This window comes from Lipophrys pholis, assembly GCF_963383615.2.
Source record: "Lipophrys pholis genome assembly, chromosome: 18".
Classification (NCBI taxonomy): Eukaryota; Metazoa; Chordata; class Actinopteri; order Blenniiformes; family Blenniidae; genus Lipophrys; species Lipophrys pholis.
The window spans coordinates 10,574,699-10,594,126 of NC_137646.1; the positions used below are offsets into that span (position 1 = coordinate 10,574,699).

The 19,428-nt window shown below is 38.9% G+C and overlaps 1 protein-coding gene across 1 annotated transcript in view; it reads left to right on the top strand.

Moving 5' to 3' along the window:
• Positions 1-11,287: 11,287 nt before the first annotated feature.
• The window catches only part of arhgap36 (Rho GTPase activating protein 36), a 45,749-nt gene continuing 37,608 nt past the window's right edge, over positions 11,288-19,428 (top strand). Inside the window, exon 1 of the mRNA XM_080485958.1 lies at positions 11,288-11,409. The gene's annotated coding sequence lies outside the window, so the exon portion shown is untranslated. The remainder of the gene's footprint in view (positions 11,410-19,428) is intronic.

The following is a 19,428-nucleotide window of genomic DNA, read 5'->3' on the forward strand; positions in this document are numbered from 1 at the left end:
TTAAGTTTTACCGTCTAAATGTAGCCACCAGGCCCTCCTTTGCGGAGCGAGTGCTGGGCGTGGCTCATCAGTAGATGACTGGACAGAGACTGGCTTCTGCCAATGTGTAGGGTCTCCTTTGTGATTACTCATCGACCTAAGTCTCCTTGACGGTGTTGGCCTTTGCGTCTTGCAGAGCTTATCGAGGTTCCTTGGGTCTTTCTGGCGTCTTGCGGTCCGACCTAAGCAGTCCCTCTACCTTTCAGGCTTGGCCCTTGTGTATGCCCTTGTGTATGCCCTGGTGTATTGGGTTATGGGCTGCACCGTCTCCTCACGGGGTGTCTTAAAGAGTTACCCCATACATATGAAATATGTAACTGGGTGGAGAGATAGTCTCGAGACAATAGAGAACGTATTGTTACATTGTAACCGTGGTTCTCTGAGTGACAAACTATATCTCCAGCTCTTATGGCTGCTCGGAGAAACGTGTCGATCAATTAGTCACTGAATTCGCGCCCACACATGTAACCATACGTTATCAGTGTCTTCCAGACGTTGACGTTCCCTTTTCAAGTTAGTTTATGATCATTATAAAGAAGAACCCTCATTTGACATTTTATTGATGAATCAGACTTCCCTGTTTATACTTTAAAATTTCTGATTACTTTACCTCACTAAACTCAGCCAAAGTGGAGGAAAATTATACCTGGATTCATCAGAGGCTACGTGCAGAAGTTACATCTATATTTGTGTATTTGCAGCATCTTGAAGACATTTTCTTCTCCTCGTGTTTGATTCACGGTTTTGTCACTTATTTTATCCACTGAGGTAGCTGGTGATAACGAATTTGATAAATGCTTTTTGTTTTGGGAAGAGAGGCTGAACTGTATCTCGATGTCATGCTTCATATGAGAAGTCTAAACTTTATTACCAGGGGAAATAAATCACTCGAGATCTTATCCAGACTGCATCTTACGTCAAATTACATCTGAGGAGTTTTAACTGCTGATTTCTGCAAACAATTCAATTCAACGAGAAATGATCCACTTAATCTCAAAAAGTCTTGTTTAACATTGTTTTATATTTCATAGAGGTACTGACAGATGGAGAACACCTGGTTCATGTTCACTGACTTCTGTCCTGTCCTGTCCTGTCCTGTCCTGTTCTGTTCTGTTCTATGCTATTCTAATGTAATATAATGTAAATCATTAGCTCTTGAGACTGAATTTTATTCCTGTTTTTTGCTTTGAAGTTTCCCTCATTGTTTTAATTTTTTAAGCTCAGTTCAAGTCTTGTGTTCTGTTCTTTTTTTTTTTTTACTGTACTCTATGCTATTTTCTATTCTACTGTAATTTGATTTCTAAACTGTTTAATGCTGATTTTGCTTCTATTTGAATACATTTATTTCTATATATAATCTGTTGTCTGCTGTTATTCTACACTAATTTCTATTTCCCTTCTTTTAGTGTTATTTAAATTTGACAAATATAGTGGGGTTTTTTCCTTTCATTTGTGATTATTCTCAAATCTATTGTATTCTATTGTATTCTATTCTAATGAATGCCAATGTCATCTAGAAAAGTTGAAAAGGGGGAAACTGTTTAATTTGAAGGTGTAGCTCAGTATTTCTTTATTGCAGGTTTAAGTGGAAGATTAGGAGTTAAGATGTGGAATGAGCACAGTGATTGAATCAATGTGAGTGAGGCTCTCTGCCAATGGGAAACAATTATCCTCCTCATGACACAGGTACAGTTTTTCTGCTGAAGGCTTCACGATGCACGCACAGATATTTTATCTGATTATCAAACAAAATGCAAGCACATCCAAGCTGCAATCCTGAAGCACTGTTGATTTTGTGCATGTTTCCAACACACTGAGTTGGTGGGAACCCATTTCGCACATTAGTTGTACAATGTAAGGTACAACAAAGAAAAAAACACAGCAGTTATTTTAACTGGGACAACAAGAATCCCTTTGAATTGTCTTTTTTAAGGATTCAAAGATGTTTATTGTCAAACCGTAACAAGTTTTTACTCTCTAGGCCCAATCGAAGTCAAAAAACACAAAGAGTAGAGAATGAAATAGAATAAAATGGAAGGAAAATGTGGAGTGAAATACAAAATTATTTAAAAATAGGCACAATAAAAACAATATATACAGTGTTTACATAGTAAACAGATGGGAAATAAGTAAATAGAGCTTAAATAATTCATAGAGTTTCTTTATCTCTGGTGGATTTGAAAACAATGTTATCTTCTGATACTCTGACGTCACTGCTGACTCCTGCAGTTTCCTCTTTTCAGCCGTCGGATCAGCTGTACGTCGCCGCCAGCGACACAAACAACCGAGTGCAAATTAAGAAGCAGGGTTTTTTTGAGGAGGCTGGAAGCTTTCAGATGGTGTGGATGTTTACAGAGGGGGGAGGGTCTCGCTATCGATTGCTGGAATCTTGTTTCCGTCTGTCAGAGTTGGCATTTCCTCCTCCGCTCCGGTGGGAAACTGTCAGATACCAGTGCAGGCCTGATAGAGAGTCACACGCTAGTATTTCGATGCTGCGTCACAGTGAGGGGAGTTTGTACAGGGAAACAAGACCACTCAGTCAACTACAATTCCCCCTTCGCCACATTTGTGTTTCTTGGCTGCTGAAAATTTCTCAGATTTGTACTACATGGTAGAAAATGGACTGGAGCTATGCGGTGAGTCCTAATGGTCCGATCTCGTGGAAATCTTTGGAAAGTCAATACGTCCCAGTTTGATGTGTGTATTTGACTCTACCCTCACTCTCATGCCACACAGGCCTTGAACTTCCTGTGTGTCACATTAAAAGCTGTACACACTGTGACTATCTGGAACAGATAGATTTGATTTGATTTGATGTTGACAATGATGGAACAACTGCCATCACAAATTTAAAATGTTTGAAAGGTTGATTGGAAGTTGATTCCTGTACTTTGTAGTTTGCAGAGGAGCCTGCAGTCATTTTACTGGCCTGTATCCACTATTTGACCCCTGAATTAAATTAGTTTGATCCGTGGATTTGAGCTTGATGAGAGACTCTGTGCAAAGTAAATCAGAAGTGATGATGAATTGGAAGAAATTGTTAGGCAAGTGATTTTTAATAACCTTTTTTTTTCGTTTTTGTTTATATTTTGGGTCTTTTTATTATTTGAACAAACAGTTACTACTTTGTTTTGTCCATTAAACGTTACACACAATTTGACGAAGCCACTCGGGAGCCAATAGAGTCGACTTGTTTTAGTGAGTCGAGCCAAAAGAAGCGACTCTCCTTTCTTTTTTTTTTCCTTTTAAAAAAAGTAAGAAATAAAAGTAAAAGAACCGACTCTCCTAATGTAGCGTCATTTCACTGAATGCTGACTGTTTCATGTTGAGAGAAACAGCCTCCTGCTCCTGCTCAACATTAGAATAAACCTTTGTGCTCCACACTGCCCCCTACAGTGAGGACCCAGTACTTCCTATTTTCTAATTGCAGTTGAAGTGAGGCTAAATATTTTATAGACTCACATTTGATACATGACTGTTTCTACAATAAAAAGTAATAATTCAATGCCTCATTCCAGTTTGAGTGGAGTTCCGCACTTTTCAGTTTATATTTGTTTAAATGATAAAATTACATTTGTTCAGTGTTGCTTAGTTTTGATGCATCTCCATAATAAATCACATGACTCACCTCTGTCAAGTTTATTCCCTTCATTTTGTGACTTTAAAAACTAAATAAACTGAACAATTGAATCTCTTAGACACAATAAAAATAAAGTAAAAAGTTTGTTGTGGCTCTCCAAATTTTTTTTAAGAGAATCCTCATTGTTTTATGTCTGATTTGACAAAATTCCCTTGTGCTGAATCTTCATAAAAATGGCTTCTACGTCTTCACTGTGTGGACAAGACATTTAGCAATGACTGGAATCATATTGAAATTACTTTAATCGCACTGGCCAATAAACAAATATTATGATTTATTGTATTTTAATATCATTTATTTTTTATCACTACAGCTGCATCATCATTATTTTTTCCATTTTTAACTATTTTCTTGTTTTCCTGGGGGAAGTTGTTCACAACACCTTAGATAAATGTTTCCTCACTTGCATATCTTTCTTTTCTTTAAATCTTTTTCAGTCTTGATACATTTATAAGATAAAATATCATACTTCACTCAGCTGACTGACATCTCTATGGCGTGAAATAGCTTTGAAACATTTGCAGGTCCTTTAATCAAAAGCAGATCTGGGAAACAATCCAGTGCTCATATTGCATGAAAGAGATGATCAGCAGCCTTTCCTCCCCTGCTGAAGAAGACAAACTTAAGTGATGGATTTCAAAACGTTGATCTTCACAACTTCTCATTTAATCAGTTGACGGAACATGAAAAAGTGACATGTGTCACTAAATGGGTCAAACCTAAATGCAGTCCAACTTCTGCAAAAAGGACTGAAGCTTCAACTGCACAGACTAACTTCCCTGGTCAGTAATAATTATAATAATAATAATTATTCTCCTCTTTAGAAGATCCAGAAATGCTTTCTCAATGTTATTGCCGCTACCAGTTTTTTTTTCTTCTGATTTGAAAACACAGAATCACATTGAGCAGGTTCAGATATCACTTCTCTCTGCTGCTGATCGGTATCTGGTCTGTGACTGAGTGCTGAGTGCCACCCTGCACTCTGCCTACAGCAGAAGAAGACAGTAACTCTGTCAAAGCTCCCGACTATCTCCTGATAAGGAAGCTCTCCAAGTCTTCTTATCGGCCCGCTGATAAAAACCTGAAGGTAGGGGCTGTTCGCTTCCCAGCAGCTGCTGGATTACAGGAAATTAGATATTAGCGTTTGGAGCTGGCTGCCGCCTGCGAGCAGTAAAATCACATTTATTACACAAATAAGTTTCTCCTTAGCTGTCGGCCCTTCACTTTCACTGAGTGTGTGTTAGTTTGTGCTTGGTCATGTAGAGAAACACAATGCAGGTCATTTTATATCCTAAAGTGTATCATTAACCACAGTTAGAGACGAAATCGATATATATACACCTGCTTAGACTGTATAACGGTGAGAGTAAGAGTAATGGTGCGTTTTACACTGCGGTGTGTGAGTGTGACGAGGTGGAGGTAATTACATTTGTTCTCGTCAGGGCAAAGTGTGAGCCAGTCGTTTTATAGCCGATGTCCAGAGTGAAGGACTCCTGAACTCTGTCCTCTCATCACATTTGATCATTCATTCTAGTTTCTCTTAATCTTGTATCAGGCGAGCAACCATGTTTGGTAACTTCCTAATTCTGCTTTAACCTTCTCACATAACGAGATAAACACACACTTTTGGCTCATTTGCCATGGAAATGCACATCTTCTTTGATGCTTTCACTGCTTTTGAATGAGCCGCCACAGACACGTTTGTTTAGTGACATTTGTTAATTCCTTACAATCCAGAAGAGAAGGACACATGAGATGGTTTTCCTACAGAAATCCAGCGAGAAATTACTAAAAACTTCTCACAAAAACGAACCCTTCAAAAACACTTTAAAGATGGAAACACTGACAAAGTTTCATTCAACTCCTTCAATTGCTTAAATTCCACTCTGTTCCAGGTAAATGCACTGTAATTAAGAAAAAAATACTTCAAGTACAAAGTACAAAGTACTCCTCTCTGAAACTGAATTACAACCACTTCTGAGTGCTTTTAATTCTATTTCCCTGTATAAACTGTATTTTAAGCACAATTCCAAGGCAAACAATAAAATAATAAAATTAAAATTTTCTCTGGTGAAATAGTGAACTTAAGTTTTGATATTAATTCAAATTGTATGTATACTCAGTAGCAGAATAATCAAAACGCACATTGCTGCCTTAATTTGAAAGTACTTTGAATGATATCAATAAAAGTAACAATTTAAGTACTAAAGAACTGATTCTGAACTGTACTCGAGTACAGTTGTGGTGGTTGTGGGTTTTAGAGCGGAAACTAAACAAGGGGCTTCAGAAATTACTGTAAAGCTGTGAAATCTATTGGTAATTGGTGACAAAGCTTTGTTATCATGTGGGAGCAGCTTTTTCCTTTATATGCTGGAGAGAAATTATAACCCTACAGCTTGTGAATATCTGTAGTGAAAACTATTGTGAGAGAGGAGCTGCTATAAGCTGCGCTCACACTTTCCCTTCAGGTACTCACAGTATTGCAGTTAGATTACATCTGAAGACGAGTAAAAACCTTATTTTCCTCTCCAGTGTCTCTTAAGTGTTCTCATGTGGATGTCAAAGCTTGGGAAGTTCAAACCACTTCATTGGTGTTTTGGAAAAAGGTTTTGTATTATGTATACCTGTGTTTAATCAAATAGAGTGCAATGTCATTAATTCTTTAACACAGAGAGAACACATGAAGAATGTCTGACATTTTGGAAAATGAATTCATCAAGGACACAATTCAAAATGTTTGTTTTACAAAAAAACACCTTGAAGAAAAGGGCATTTATGCTGCCTTGGGGGCAAAAGGACAATGAGGATAAATACATCTGTGTGTGCAGTTGGATATTGGCACATAAATGCATGGAGATATAAAAAACTAAACCAACATTCGGCCCTAAATTCTGAGTTTTGGTATAGATCTTTTATATTTCATGTTCATGCAAAGTTTATGCAAAGTTTTGTGTGGAAGTTATATATATAAAATAAGTTTTCTTCCCCTGGCTCTGATGTCACCCTGTGGCCTGGAGGTGGCAGTATAGTCAACAAAGTCCTGCTCTGCACCCTGACATAGGACATCCTGCTGCATCATTTCCATCCTGTTTTGAAGCCAGTCAGCACAAAGACCCAGGCTGTGATACACTGTGCCACCTATGACCTTTGACATGGAAGTGTGCGAGGGAGATCAGAGACGATCATGGTGACAGGCGCCGAAAGAAGGAGGTGTAGAAACATGCTGAGTGGTGTATTTATATCCGAGAGTTCAATGGGAGAGGATGGGCCTGGGGTCATAGGTCAAGATTATTTCTACAGTAATAAGCACTTTTGTTGTTTATACAACAGAAAGTTCAGTGTGTGTGTGTGTGTGTGTGTGTGTGTGTGTGTGTGTGTGTGTGTGTGTGTGTGTGTGTGTGTGTGTGTGTGTGTGTGTGTGTGTGTGTGTGTGTGATTAAAAGTTTATTTTCAGTTTCTGCTGAATGCATGAGAAAAAAAGTCCAGATAAGGTTTCATCTGTTTGAAATATAAAAAGCTACTTCAGATTTAACTGGAGCACAAAAAGTGAGACTGAGAGTCGCAATTATATGAACAAGGTAACAGATGATAAACAGAATCAAACCCCGTTTATCAGGCGGATGGTAACGATGAGCTCCACATGTTTCCATCCAAATTGCAGCCCTCCCACCCCCCAAATATTAAGCCGTTCATCAAGGCTGCTCTAGGTTGTAGAAAGTGTCATCTATGGTTCCCTCCCCGTGCTCACCGCGTGGAAATGCTAGAGGGCTAAATTAAAAATATTGAGTCTAGACCCAAATATTTGTCTTGTTAATACGAGCTGAAGACGGATCCAGAGGAATTGTTTGGGGAGAAATGTCAAAATGTATCACAATCTGGAGCTTTTCTGGCAGCTGCAAACGGAAAGAGAAGAGACTTGGGAACAAGATGTCAGGCTGAACTTCAAGATGATTCCCTTCATGTTTGTGTTGCTCTAAACTTGTTTTTGTTTTGTCACCGTCTGACCATGTCACCGCTGCAGCTAGAGTTTATTATTAATACTTCCTGGTGGAGCTGATGTCTCCTTCTTGTGTTCCACTGTCCATTTTGTCCATCTTAGATCATGTTAACTCCTGCCGGGTTTGACCCTGGAGGTCAGAAGGCGTATGTCGTATGTCGTCCATTTCAGCCACTGTTTGTTTTGGGTCGCACAGCTGGAGCGCTGACAGACACTTTCCAGGCGTGTTTCCACACGTGTGTGTGTGTGTGAACATAAACTCACGCACACTAAGGCCTTCACACTTCTGATGGAAAGAATCTGATCAGCAGGTTGTCTGTGTCTTGATTAATACATCAGCAAATGTGTACTTTTCTCGATTTAAACAGTGACGTGAGAGTGCAGTGCTTCAGGAATAATATATTTCATTCTTTTTAAGACTTGGACAATAATACAAACTCGGGATGTCCCGATCCGATCGGTAGATATCGGATCGGGGCCGATATTGGTGATTTGTGAGTGATCGGAATCGGCAAATCCAGCCGATCACCCCGCCGATCTAAAAAAAAACTTAAAACGTTTTCACGTCAGCTGCCGTAAAGCGAGCCCCGTTTGCGACCTGCCGTAAACTGACGTTAGCAGCCTAAAGATAAAATGTCAGCAGTCTGGAGATATTTTAAGGTTGACAACGAAACCAGTCCAACGACCAGTTGTACTTTTTGCTTCGCCACAGTCCCGATAGGTGGAGCACCAGAGCTTCGTTTAACACAACTAATTTGATAAGAGATCTAAAAAGTAAACTCTCAGCAAAGACGATCATCCGTGGACAAAAGATGACGTAATCGCCCACCTCCTCCCCCCACCGCGGTCCACAACGTCACCTAATAACCACAACAATCACGGACTAGAAGCTCCGGTTGAGCTGCAGAAGCTAGAAGCAGGCGGAGCGGGGCCATAGACCTATAAAACTAGAGTTATATGTAGTGGTTTATGTGTTTATGTCCAGAAGTCTCCTTCTAAATTTCTATGTGGTCTATCTTCTTCTGCGTTTTCGTTGTGTTTGGTAAGTCACAGCGCCCCTAAAGGCAAATGGGAATTGGGTTCTTCTGATTGGTTTTACTGAATACTGTTTATGTAGTAGTTTTTTATAGTTTATATGTTAGTCAAACTGATTCACTGGGTTTCATTGTTATTTGTTTTTTTGCCACAAAATCCAGGTGAAGTTGTTTAAGTTAACATAAATAAGAGATACAAGACTGCAGAGTGTAATTGGGTTATTTTGTTGTTGTTATGACTGAATAAAGTTTAAATAAGTTCTTAAGTCATTCTGAGAAGAATTTTGATTTAATAAGTGAGTTTTACAATAATTTCTAGCTAAACAAAGCTTCTGCCAATAGTACTTTTAGCTTCAGACATCTTAGTTGCTCCAAAAATACACTATTGAGTATATTTGCAATAGCAATGTGAGTATCGGATCGGGAAAGTATCGGTATCGGCCGATACTCAATTCTGAAAAATCGGATCGGTATCGGGGGCAAAAAAGTGTGATCGGGACATCCCTAATACAAACATTTTTTATTTAGCTTGGTGTTTTTTTTTTTTTTTTTAAATTTACGTCCCCCCAATCCCCTCAATTTCCAAAAATAGTACATTAACATACCCTTCAAATAACTTTTTTTCATATTTTTAGGACTCCTCCTTGCATCACTTTATTGGCTTGCCTCTTTAATAAATAACAGAATGAATCACAATGACGGACACTTGTGGATATTGTCTGAAATGTTTCTAGCACGTTGACACAGTGAAAGAACAAAGATATTCAGTGATTAACTCGGTTGGTATTGTAGTTGTGTTTGTAGCCACTCAGTTATGTATATACATCCACACATCCATATTTCTTCTTTCCTGCTCCATCCATATGGGGTCGCAGAGGCAGCATGGAGAGCAAAGAACTCCTGGCATCGCCATCCCCTGCAACTTCCTGCAGCTCGTCTGGCATGACGCCGAGCTATTCCCACATGTAAAGAGACATAAAGCCTGCCCAGAGAGCTCTGGGCTGACATCCTCCCATTACTTAAGCATATACTTGAACTTCACAAAATCTTGATAATGCCTCCCTTGATAATCGGTGAGAGGGTAAAGAGCTGGTCAGTTGTTCCAGGGTCATGACAGAATTCACGTTGTTCTTACTGGAACTGAGTATCCTTTCTAATACACCAGCATTTACTTTACTAGAAGTGTGATACTCGTATACTTTGCACACTTCAGTCACATTTTCTGAAATGAAGGACCACCAATTCAGTCTGTCAGTCTAAAGGCTTTGGACTGGAGGTCCAACACAGCTCAACAATATCCAGAACCTGAAGGAAAGAGCCTCTCATCCACTCCTGAGGTTTTACCACCAAGGAACATTTTTGACTAGAAACTTCCATGTTTTGTATTCCTGCTGAAATACTCAGTAATGCTCTGAGTACTCTGGTTTCCCCCACAGTCCAAAAACATGCATTTTGGTGACAACATTTCTATAAGGGGATTAATAAATTAATCTCATTGACTCGGGTAGTGGTTTATCTGTGTGGCTCTGCTCAGCGTTTCACAAAGTGATGCTATCTGACAGGCTTGTTAGCATAGATATGAGCTAACGGCTAACAAATGTGGCACTGGCGAAGGTATAAGTGCCTGTTCTAATGTCATGCTGTTTGTAACAGAGCTTTCTGTTTCTTTAAGTGTTGAACTGGAGAAAAATCTAGAAAATATTGAAGTAAAATATCAGAGGTTTTAAATAAGTATGTAACTGTGCAAACAAGGCCTCTATGTTCTTAGTTTTGCTTTTCAGTTTTTTCATAACTGAGGCTCGTGGTAATTGAAGTATTCTGGCTCAAAAAGTAGAAATCTAATGATCAGTATCAGGTTTTAGGTTCAATATACGGACTGAAGATCTTCTCTCACTGGGGTGCATTGAATCTGACAAAATCATTTAATTTCCTCACATAATTCTTCCTTTCTTCTTCTTCTCTTCTTTTACTCTCGCAGCTCCACTTGCTCGTCTGTCCTTTTTATAGCGCTTCTATCCTGTCGTTTTAATCCTCTTCCTCCTCCTCCTCCTCCGACTCTCTCTCTCCCTCCCTCCCTCACTTTCTACCTCTGGGTTTCTGTTGCTTCCTTTCTCTTTATCTCCTTCTTTTCCACTTCGATCCTCAAATCATCACCCTCTTCTTTGCACATCCTTCACACCTCCATTCATCCTCCCACCTCTTTACTTCTCTCATTTTCTTTCCTTCATTGTTTTAGAATCATTTTGTTCTCATTTCACTCACTTTGTTTTCCTCTCATCAACCTTTATCTTTCTGCATCTGCTCCTTTTCTTCATGTATATTTCTGCTTTTCCCATCTTATCGGACAGTGGGATCGAGAAAGAGCCAGACTCCTCACTCCTCCTCACTCCTTTTCCCTCTCTTTCTGTTTCCCGCTCTCCCTTCTTCCCTCCTCCCTCCTCTTCTCCTTCTCATGTTTATGTTCTTACTATGTGCCACTCCTCCTCCTCCTCCTCCTCTTCTCTTAATCTAACTCTCTCAGCCCTCCCCGTGGCGCCTGTTTCTCTCACTCCGTCTCTATATCAACTCCTCCAGCTCACTCAGCTCTGCGCTGAGATGCATTTGTTTGTGGGACAACGATCTGGATAACGGAGGTTCAGAAAGCTACAGGAACGACTGTCGGGGGATTTTTATTGAGTCAAAGTGACGCCCTGATACAGGTACAGACTCTCTGTGTATGTGTGTGTACAATGACAGTTCAGGCCTTTTTGTCAATATCATCCTAGTTCAGGCTTTCAGATGTTTGATATTAATTTCTTCAGGTTCAACCTTTTTGTTGTGTTTCATTTCTGAAGACAAATAGTCTGCTATGTGCATTCTGGACAGTATTTCCTTGAAGATGTTTAAAATATTATGTTTCTATGTTTGATTTTATGCTTTTTTAAAAAGCCAGTTGGCTAAAATCAGGCAGATGCCCTTGATGAACCCATTTATAGATGGTAAACAAGGTCACTGCATTAATTCCACTATATGAGGTCAAGACAACATGCGTCGGTGATTTGTGTGTGTGTGTGTGTGTGTGTGTGTGTGTGTGTGTGTGTGTGTGTGTGTGTGTGTGTGTGTGTGTGTGTGTGTGTGTGTGTGTGTGTGTGTGTGTGTGTGTGTGTGTGTGTGTGTGTGTGTGTGTGTGTGTGTGTGTGTGTGTGTGTGTGTGTGTGTGTGTGTGTGTGTGTGTGTGTGTGTGTGTGTGTGTTTGCTAGTTTTGTGGGGACATCACAGGAGTACACTTGTAAGGTCCCAACTTCCCTTTCGGTGGCCGTACTCTTGGATCCAACAATTAGAATATTCTTAAGTGTTATGATGTAGTTTTAGGGTTTAGGGTGCAGTTAGGCTTTAGTAGCTGGTAATTGTATTTTCTCAGTTAACTATTAACCATGGACCAGTGCTGTACAAATGTGTATGTGTGTTATTTTTCTATTTTGCCCTTTGTGGGGCCCAAACACTGAGGACACTAAGATTAAGGTTAGACATGTTTTAATTGTTGATTTCAACTTTCCTGCGTTCTTTAAGTCAAATTGACCCGGACGGCTGAAGTAATGAATACGATCAATGAGGTGGAGAACAAAAATTGGGTTTCATCTGGGAAAAAGTGTTTGGTGCCACAGGGTTTGGTTCTGGGTCCTATCCAGTTTTATTTATGCAGACTTTCACACCGAAACAGGTTATCTTTTTAATTGTGTGTGTGTGTGTGTGTGTGTGTGTGTGTGTGTGTGTGTGGTAGCATACCAATTTAGTCATGACTGACACAACCATGCTGCTGCGTCGATGACAGATCTGTTTTTATGGCTGTTTTTAAATCTTGAGTACAGCCAAGAGGCCTATTAGTGTTACCTGTCTGTTTACCTAAGCCTGCGTGTGTGTGTGTGTATTATTTCCATGAGCCAGCACCTTTGCACAACTAATGGATGCGAGAATGACGGCCGTGGTGTGTTTTTGAGAAGGTACTAATGGGACGAGCGTCCGCTCGGAGTTGATTGTGAGAAGAGCACATTGTGAATAACATGACGATAATGTTCCTTCATTACAATGAACCAAGGAACCAGAACAGCCATGAAGTGTGTGTTTTGTGTTTTCATCATGTCAGATGCCACCAGTGAGGAAACAAATGGACCCCCACATGTTTATCTCTTATTGTCTGAGGAAATCAGTTAACACAGTTCTGTGTAGGTATTACATAAAGTTACATGTAATGTAGGCCATGAGCAGCATACTGATGAGAAGAAAAGGAGCCACTCTCTCCTCTGGTGAGCTGATAGAAGACACCCTCAGGTACTGTGAGAGGATTGTCTCTGGCCAGCCATGCAGCAAAGCCTCTAGTGAAACAAGATGAAACGCTCTAAGAAAAGATGTTTTACATTTCAAGTAGCTGCTGTGAGGTTTCTTGGAGTCGGATGGAAATACCAGGATTAAAAATCAAAGACTTGACCACATTCTTTACTGAAGCAGGAGTAGAAACACTTTTATTAAAAGACGGATGGAGGTAAGAATCCCGATTCCTCCCATTTTCTCAACTCAAAGGGAAACTGCAGACATTTTAATACATATTGTTTGTCTCTGCTCTTCACCTTGAAGCATTTGTTTAATGAAACCATGAAAGGAAAAGTGTTGCTGTTCCGGCTTTAAAAACATTAACAACATAAGTAACACTAACACAGATCTTTACAGATATAATCACATCTGCCAGGTCAGATCGAATGAAACTATCTGATCTTAATGCCTTGAGGGTAACTGATGATTCTAAATTGTTTGTGTGTCGGTGTGTTAACCCTGCGGTTTGCCCTGCCATCGGCCTCACGCCTTCCTGAGCTGGTGAGAGTGCAATAGATAATAGATGAATTACTGTCCCGTAAGAGGGAAATGCTCTTGAGGGATGTATATTGGTAAATGCATTGAGGTTGAATGATTATAAATTTTGGGAAGACGCACAGGATTCACATGGAGGTTATTTTGCTGCTTTCATATTTATCTTGTTGCCTTTTTATTTGTGTCAGTGCTTTTGTGTTTATCTGAGAGCTTCTGTATTTGTGTTCGAGCTTGTGCATTATATTTCTGAGTTGTAGCTTTTGTATTTATGTTGCAACTTTTATAATCATGTTGCATCATTTGTGTCATGTCGCTTTTGTGTTTGTATAGAAGATTTAGCATTTTTATTGTCACTTTTGTAGCTGTGTTGATCTTTTTGTCTGTGATGTAGCTTTCCAAGTGATACTATACAAGCTACACACTTACTGTATATTCCACTTCTGGTTTTGAGTCTCAGGGATATAAACATCAAGCTTCCTCCTCCTGCTGTAAATCAAAACCTCACATCTATATGCTGGGGCTAAAAATAGAAAATATTATATGGCAATGGCAGCCATTAAAAACCGTCCCTACCTCATTGCTTTGAGCGTCATCTCAATCCAATTTGCACTGTTTATCTGACAAGTGGGGGCCACGATGAAAGGGTGAATGACGAGCAAGGCACCAGGACACGATCAGTCAGTCAGTCAGTGGAGAGACATATAAACGTGATGATACCTGCAATGATGATAGAGAGAAGAGTGAGTTCAGTCCAGTGTGGAAATGAAGCATCTGTTAACCATCAGACTGTTTGTTTATCACCTCATCAGGCAGCAACAACACACAAAGCTTCGGTGAACACGTTTCTGTCTCGTCTTTACAATCCAGCAAATTCTTCCCACGTAGCTTAAACTACAAACCCAAACTGACCCGATTGACAATGTTGTGAGTGTTGGTAAACATTGATCCATCTAACCCTGGAGTTCCCTGAAGATGTTGTCTGTTACTATTCTATTAAACTCCTGTTTACCAGGGTAATGGCCCCTCATTGATCCTGAGCTACCTCGCTCATCCTGGCATCATAAAGAATCACATGCAGTTGTCAGAGACATTAAGAGAAACTTCTGCTGGTGCATCATGTCGAGTCCCGGGTTCAAATCCTGGTCGCACTTATAAACTAGCCAAGTCTACAGTGAGGATTATAATGTGTTTTGGCCGGCATTAACATTAGCAGCCTTAAAAAATGAAGTTTGTAACTTGCTGCTTTTTTAATTATAGTAACTTATAAAATTACTCAAGATGGATCGGGAGCCTTTTCTTCTTTTAATGGGAATATGAGAGTTAAATATAAGATATTGTGTTTGCATTCAGTTTTATGTGTTTGTAAGTGTAGTTTAAGGTCTATGTCTCCCGCTTTCTGTGGCGTAGTTTGTCAAGTGGCTTGAATTGTCTCTGGTATGCACACCTCACAGTGGGTGCTTGATTTAAATTCAGTCCCAAAACAACACAAACTACTTTACACAATTAAGGTTCAAGATATATTTATGTGATTAATTTTGTGTGGTCTGCTGGTGTAATAGCAATCACCACAATGAAGTGTGGACATGTCAGCTATTTATTTAGCCTGGTAGGGAAAATACAATACTTGTATTAATCAATAAATAAAATCTTTATATTGTTATATAATTATATCACTTACGCTTTGTAACCAGTAATAACAGATAAATTGCAAATTTATCAACATTTGCCACTCTATTGTTTAAACTGGCCAAAGAACTGCAGAAATCAAATTTTCTGCCAAGATAGCACAACACAGCAGAAACATTAAGGCCCGTTTACACGACAACGTTTCAAGTGAAATGCAAAACTTTTGTTGTGTTTTGGGGTTTGATTACTCGACAACGGTGTTCAGAGACACTGAAAAACCCAACTTTTTCAAAATGTTCTGACTCCATCTCCATAGAAACAGCGGAAAGCACAACATTTTTAAAAGACAGCTCTGGTCATGCACACAAACTTTATCTATACTGCAAATATGCAATACATGTGATCTCAAAACATTTGGTATTGAAATAATAGATGAAATCACATAATTTCAACAAATAATTTCAACATGTAAAAGTACAAGCCCATTTTCAGTGAATACATGAGCTACGTTTACGCAACATGTATATTACAATTTGCAACTCTATTGGCCAACCTACTGAACTATTATGCAAATGTATTAGAATGTTAATGAATCAAATCTAAATCAAGAAATAAAACAAGAAAATGTTATAATGTAAATTAAAGCTACAAGCAGTGGTCAACGGGTCTTGGCACACTGACGTGATGGAGTGTGGTGCATCCCGAGGTTTGGCGCAGGTCAGAGTGCGATGGAGATATGGGCTAATGTTAAGACATGACAGTGTCAGAAATCTCAAATTTCTGTTCAAACTCTCCAAAGTTTGGTTTCATGAGAAAAGAAGACAACAGGGCAACTTGCAATACTTGCAAATTGTATATTTCATCAAAAGGAGGAAATACGACCAACATGCAGAAACAGTCGCACACACAGCAGCGATAACTTTAAATGAATGCGGCGTTTTCGATCTGTTCCAGAGAGAATCAGCAACGTCCTCTGCTGTTAATTCTGCAGGTTTCATTTCCAAATGAAATTTAAAGAACCGAATCACTGAGCAGAATCTAAAATGGAATCAGAATTGTGAAAAATCTTATCAATTCCCATCCCGACTGACGACTCAGCTTCAGTCTCCCAAGTAAAACACCCACCATGGTTTGTTTCCACCAAGTGTCTGAATCAGGTCGACTGGAAGTGACGCCGCCGTGATAATGTCCATAAAGACCAGACAACCAGCCAGTTGATTTGATATCTGATTCAGATTATTCACCCACAGCTGAAATGGAGTTTGCTCAGGAAACAAACCCAGAACAATTGGATTCACTGTCACTGATGTAGAGTTTTATCATTCCAAGCTTCACAGTCTTGACTTAATAAGGCTGAAAGGTTTTTACCACAAAGTCAAACAGAACAGAGCAGTCAAGGAGCCTGGAAATCCTCCACACTCAAGTGAAGCGAATCCATTGTGCCTCAGCGGTCACTGATACTCAGACGACTGAACGCTCCAACGTGATCACAGCGTTTCAATTGACCGGTGTTACGTATGATGTGTTGAACTTCCTCCAGCATTACTGTCGATGACGCATTCTTTTTCAGTTTGTGGTCGGTGGCTACACGTCCTGTGAAATCAGGAGTTCATGACTTGCGGACATAATTCAGAGAAAAGAAAGTTATAATGAAAGCCAAAATATTGAGAACACAATAATGTCTGACAGGAATTCCAGTGAAGCAAACTACTTCTACATATCAGTGGATTTCTGCTATGATCATTCTGGTTTAATTCATACCGTTTCAATCTGATGTACCGTACAATAGATGGAGCTTTTTTTCATTCATTTTTTTCCTAGTCCATGTTCTCATCTTTGATTTTTATGTTCATAGTCTGGATTATTTTATAGGTGGCGTCCACTTTTTCAAGTTGGTTCGTGTTAAACTGTCTTCAATGAACCTGCAGTGAACTTAGGAAATGAGCTGTGGCTTTTGTTTGGTTTGCATTTATCCCTATTCAGTTGGTTTGAGCGTCCGTCCTCCATAAAGTGTGTTACACAAACAAACTTGTCACACAGAGTAAAGCTCAGAGAAGCCACGTACTTGTCTCTGGTGAACCGTCAGTCATCCGTCAAATGAAGACGGAGAGAAAAATACAGTCTAATGTTTAGGTGTACAGGCATAAACACTCGCTCTAAATGTCACATTCTACTCTTGACATTTCTTACTTTCCCATACTAGTGTTCTTTCCACTGAAACTCGCTCCTTTCTTGCCAGTTTTCGTCAAGCTGGGATGAGTCTACGGAGCCTTTGTGGGCGACTCTCGTCCACTTTCACCGCAGTCTGATCATCTGGTTGCATTTAGCATTAAGGCCAAAGCAATTTTCTTCAATCAAGCGTTTCGCTGTGGGCTGAGGCCGCCAGACACACCAGGATTTATACATTCACGCACTCAAAGTATAAAAATAACTTTAAAAGGTTTCTGCAGCGCAGTCAGGCTGTTTTCTCACAACAGACACACTTTATCTGATTCATTAAGCTTCTTTTAGTCCGTCCAGTGAAAGGAGACGGTACATTTTATGCAAGCACACAAATCCTACCTTAGTTTACTTTCTTTCTATAGAAATCATGCACAACTTCAATTTCTTAAAAGAGACAATGTATTAAAACAGAATGCAGTGATTTGTAAATTAAATAAAACTTTATTTCTTTAACAAAGCATCATTGAAGATATGGAAAGTAAGACATTTTTCTGTTTTATTGAAATCAGTTACTCATTTTTGAATTTTTTGAAGTAACAAAGGGCTAAAAAGATTAAAATGTTCTTTTAACTTTGTTTTATTCTCCAGAGGTTTAGAGAGGTAAAGACTCTCAGAGGTGAAGATTTGCACATGATCATTAATCTGCATGTAATTACTTATAAAACCTGTGGAACAATTTCTTTAAAGACAGTTAATGTGAAATTATAAAGACTTGTATTATTAGAAAATGTTGATAAACCAATTCAATATTGAAGAAAAGGTTCACACTTGATGCTGGTTAAGTTTGTCATTTTTCATTTGGTCTTTGTTACTTAATTCAACATCAAAAAATCTAATCAAAATGTTCAATGTTTTAAAAATGTGTTTTGTTTTTCTTAATATTTCTCTTTAGGTATGTCACCTGTGTTTGCTTATTTTCTATATTTTCATGTAGTTAAATGCATATTATATACACACTATACTCATTGTTCATGAAGGCAGCCATAACCTATTATTTAAAGGAGCATCATCTCTGTGGCTGCTTGCCATGTTTCTGTGATCTGTAGATGGTTTTGGCGCGTCACTCCTCCAGTCTCACCACATGGTTTCGTTTAGCCGTCCACACAATTATTTGGGGCACAGCGAAATAAAACGATTTAATCTTCCAGTTCCAGAAAGTGATGCAGGTGAAAGAGCAGGAAACCAGAACAAAAACAGCAGCGAAGGTTTTTAGGTTAGAAAAAAAACTAAAAATAAATGAGTTCATGAAGCAGACTGTAGACACTGTGGCTGATTTATTTACATGTTGTTGTGCAGAATTCCTCCGTCTTCATACTTGTGGCCTCTTTTCTGTCCACAATCATCCAACACAGGGTGAAGCATAAAGTCAGGTTTAGTGTTTGTCTGGTGCTTATTAACCTGCAACCTCCACATCCCTTCATCAAACTGTCTTCACTCTCATCACTCTTCTTATTCAGTCTGTGTGTTGCTGATAAAAGAAGAATTATTCACCATTTCCATACAAACAAAGACTTTTAGGATGTTTGTTCCACAATAAAACATCCATAACAAAGGATACAAAGGATCCATATACAATGAAGGCTGAATAAGTGAATGGACTTATTGTGATTAGGTTATACTTGCTTTTAAAAGAAAGTATAAATTAGACAAAATCATGCCATGAATTTCTTTGTTGACCATCCCAACTAGGATCTGCTTGAAGATACAAAAGCTATGAAGACTTTCTCATATTTCTTTAAAACTGCAAAAAAAAACTGTTCTTTTCACAAATAATAACTGTTCCCGCTGGTTTTCCAAAAGCCAATTCATGTCTAGAGTCTAGATCAAAGACCCGTTTCTGTCAATTTCTATCAAATGAAATTCTTCTACTTATGCTTATAATGTTATTAAAGCAGTTTTTGGTTTGTTTCTGTGTTTGATTTGTTTGTTTCACTTTTTGTTTATTTATTAGCCTTTGCATATTGTTCAGAAATGTATGTACTAGATTAGAAAATACATAAAAATGAAAGGGAGAGCAATAGATGAAA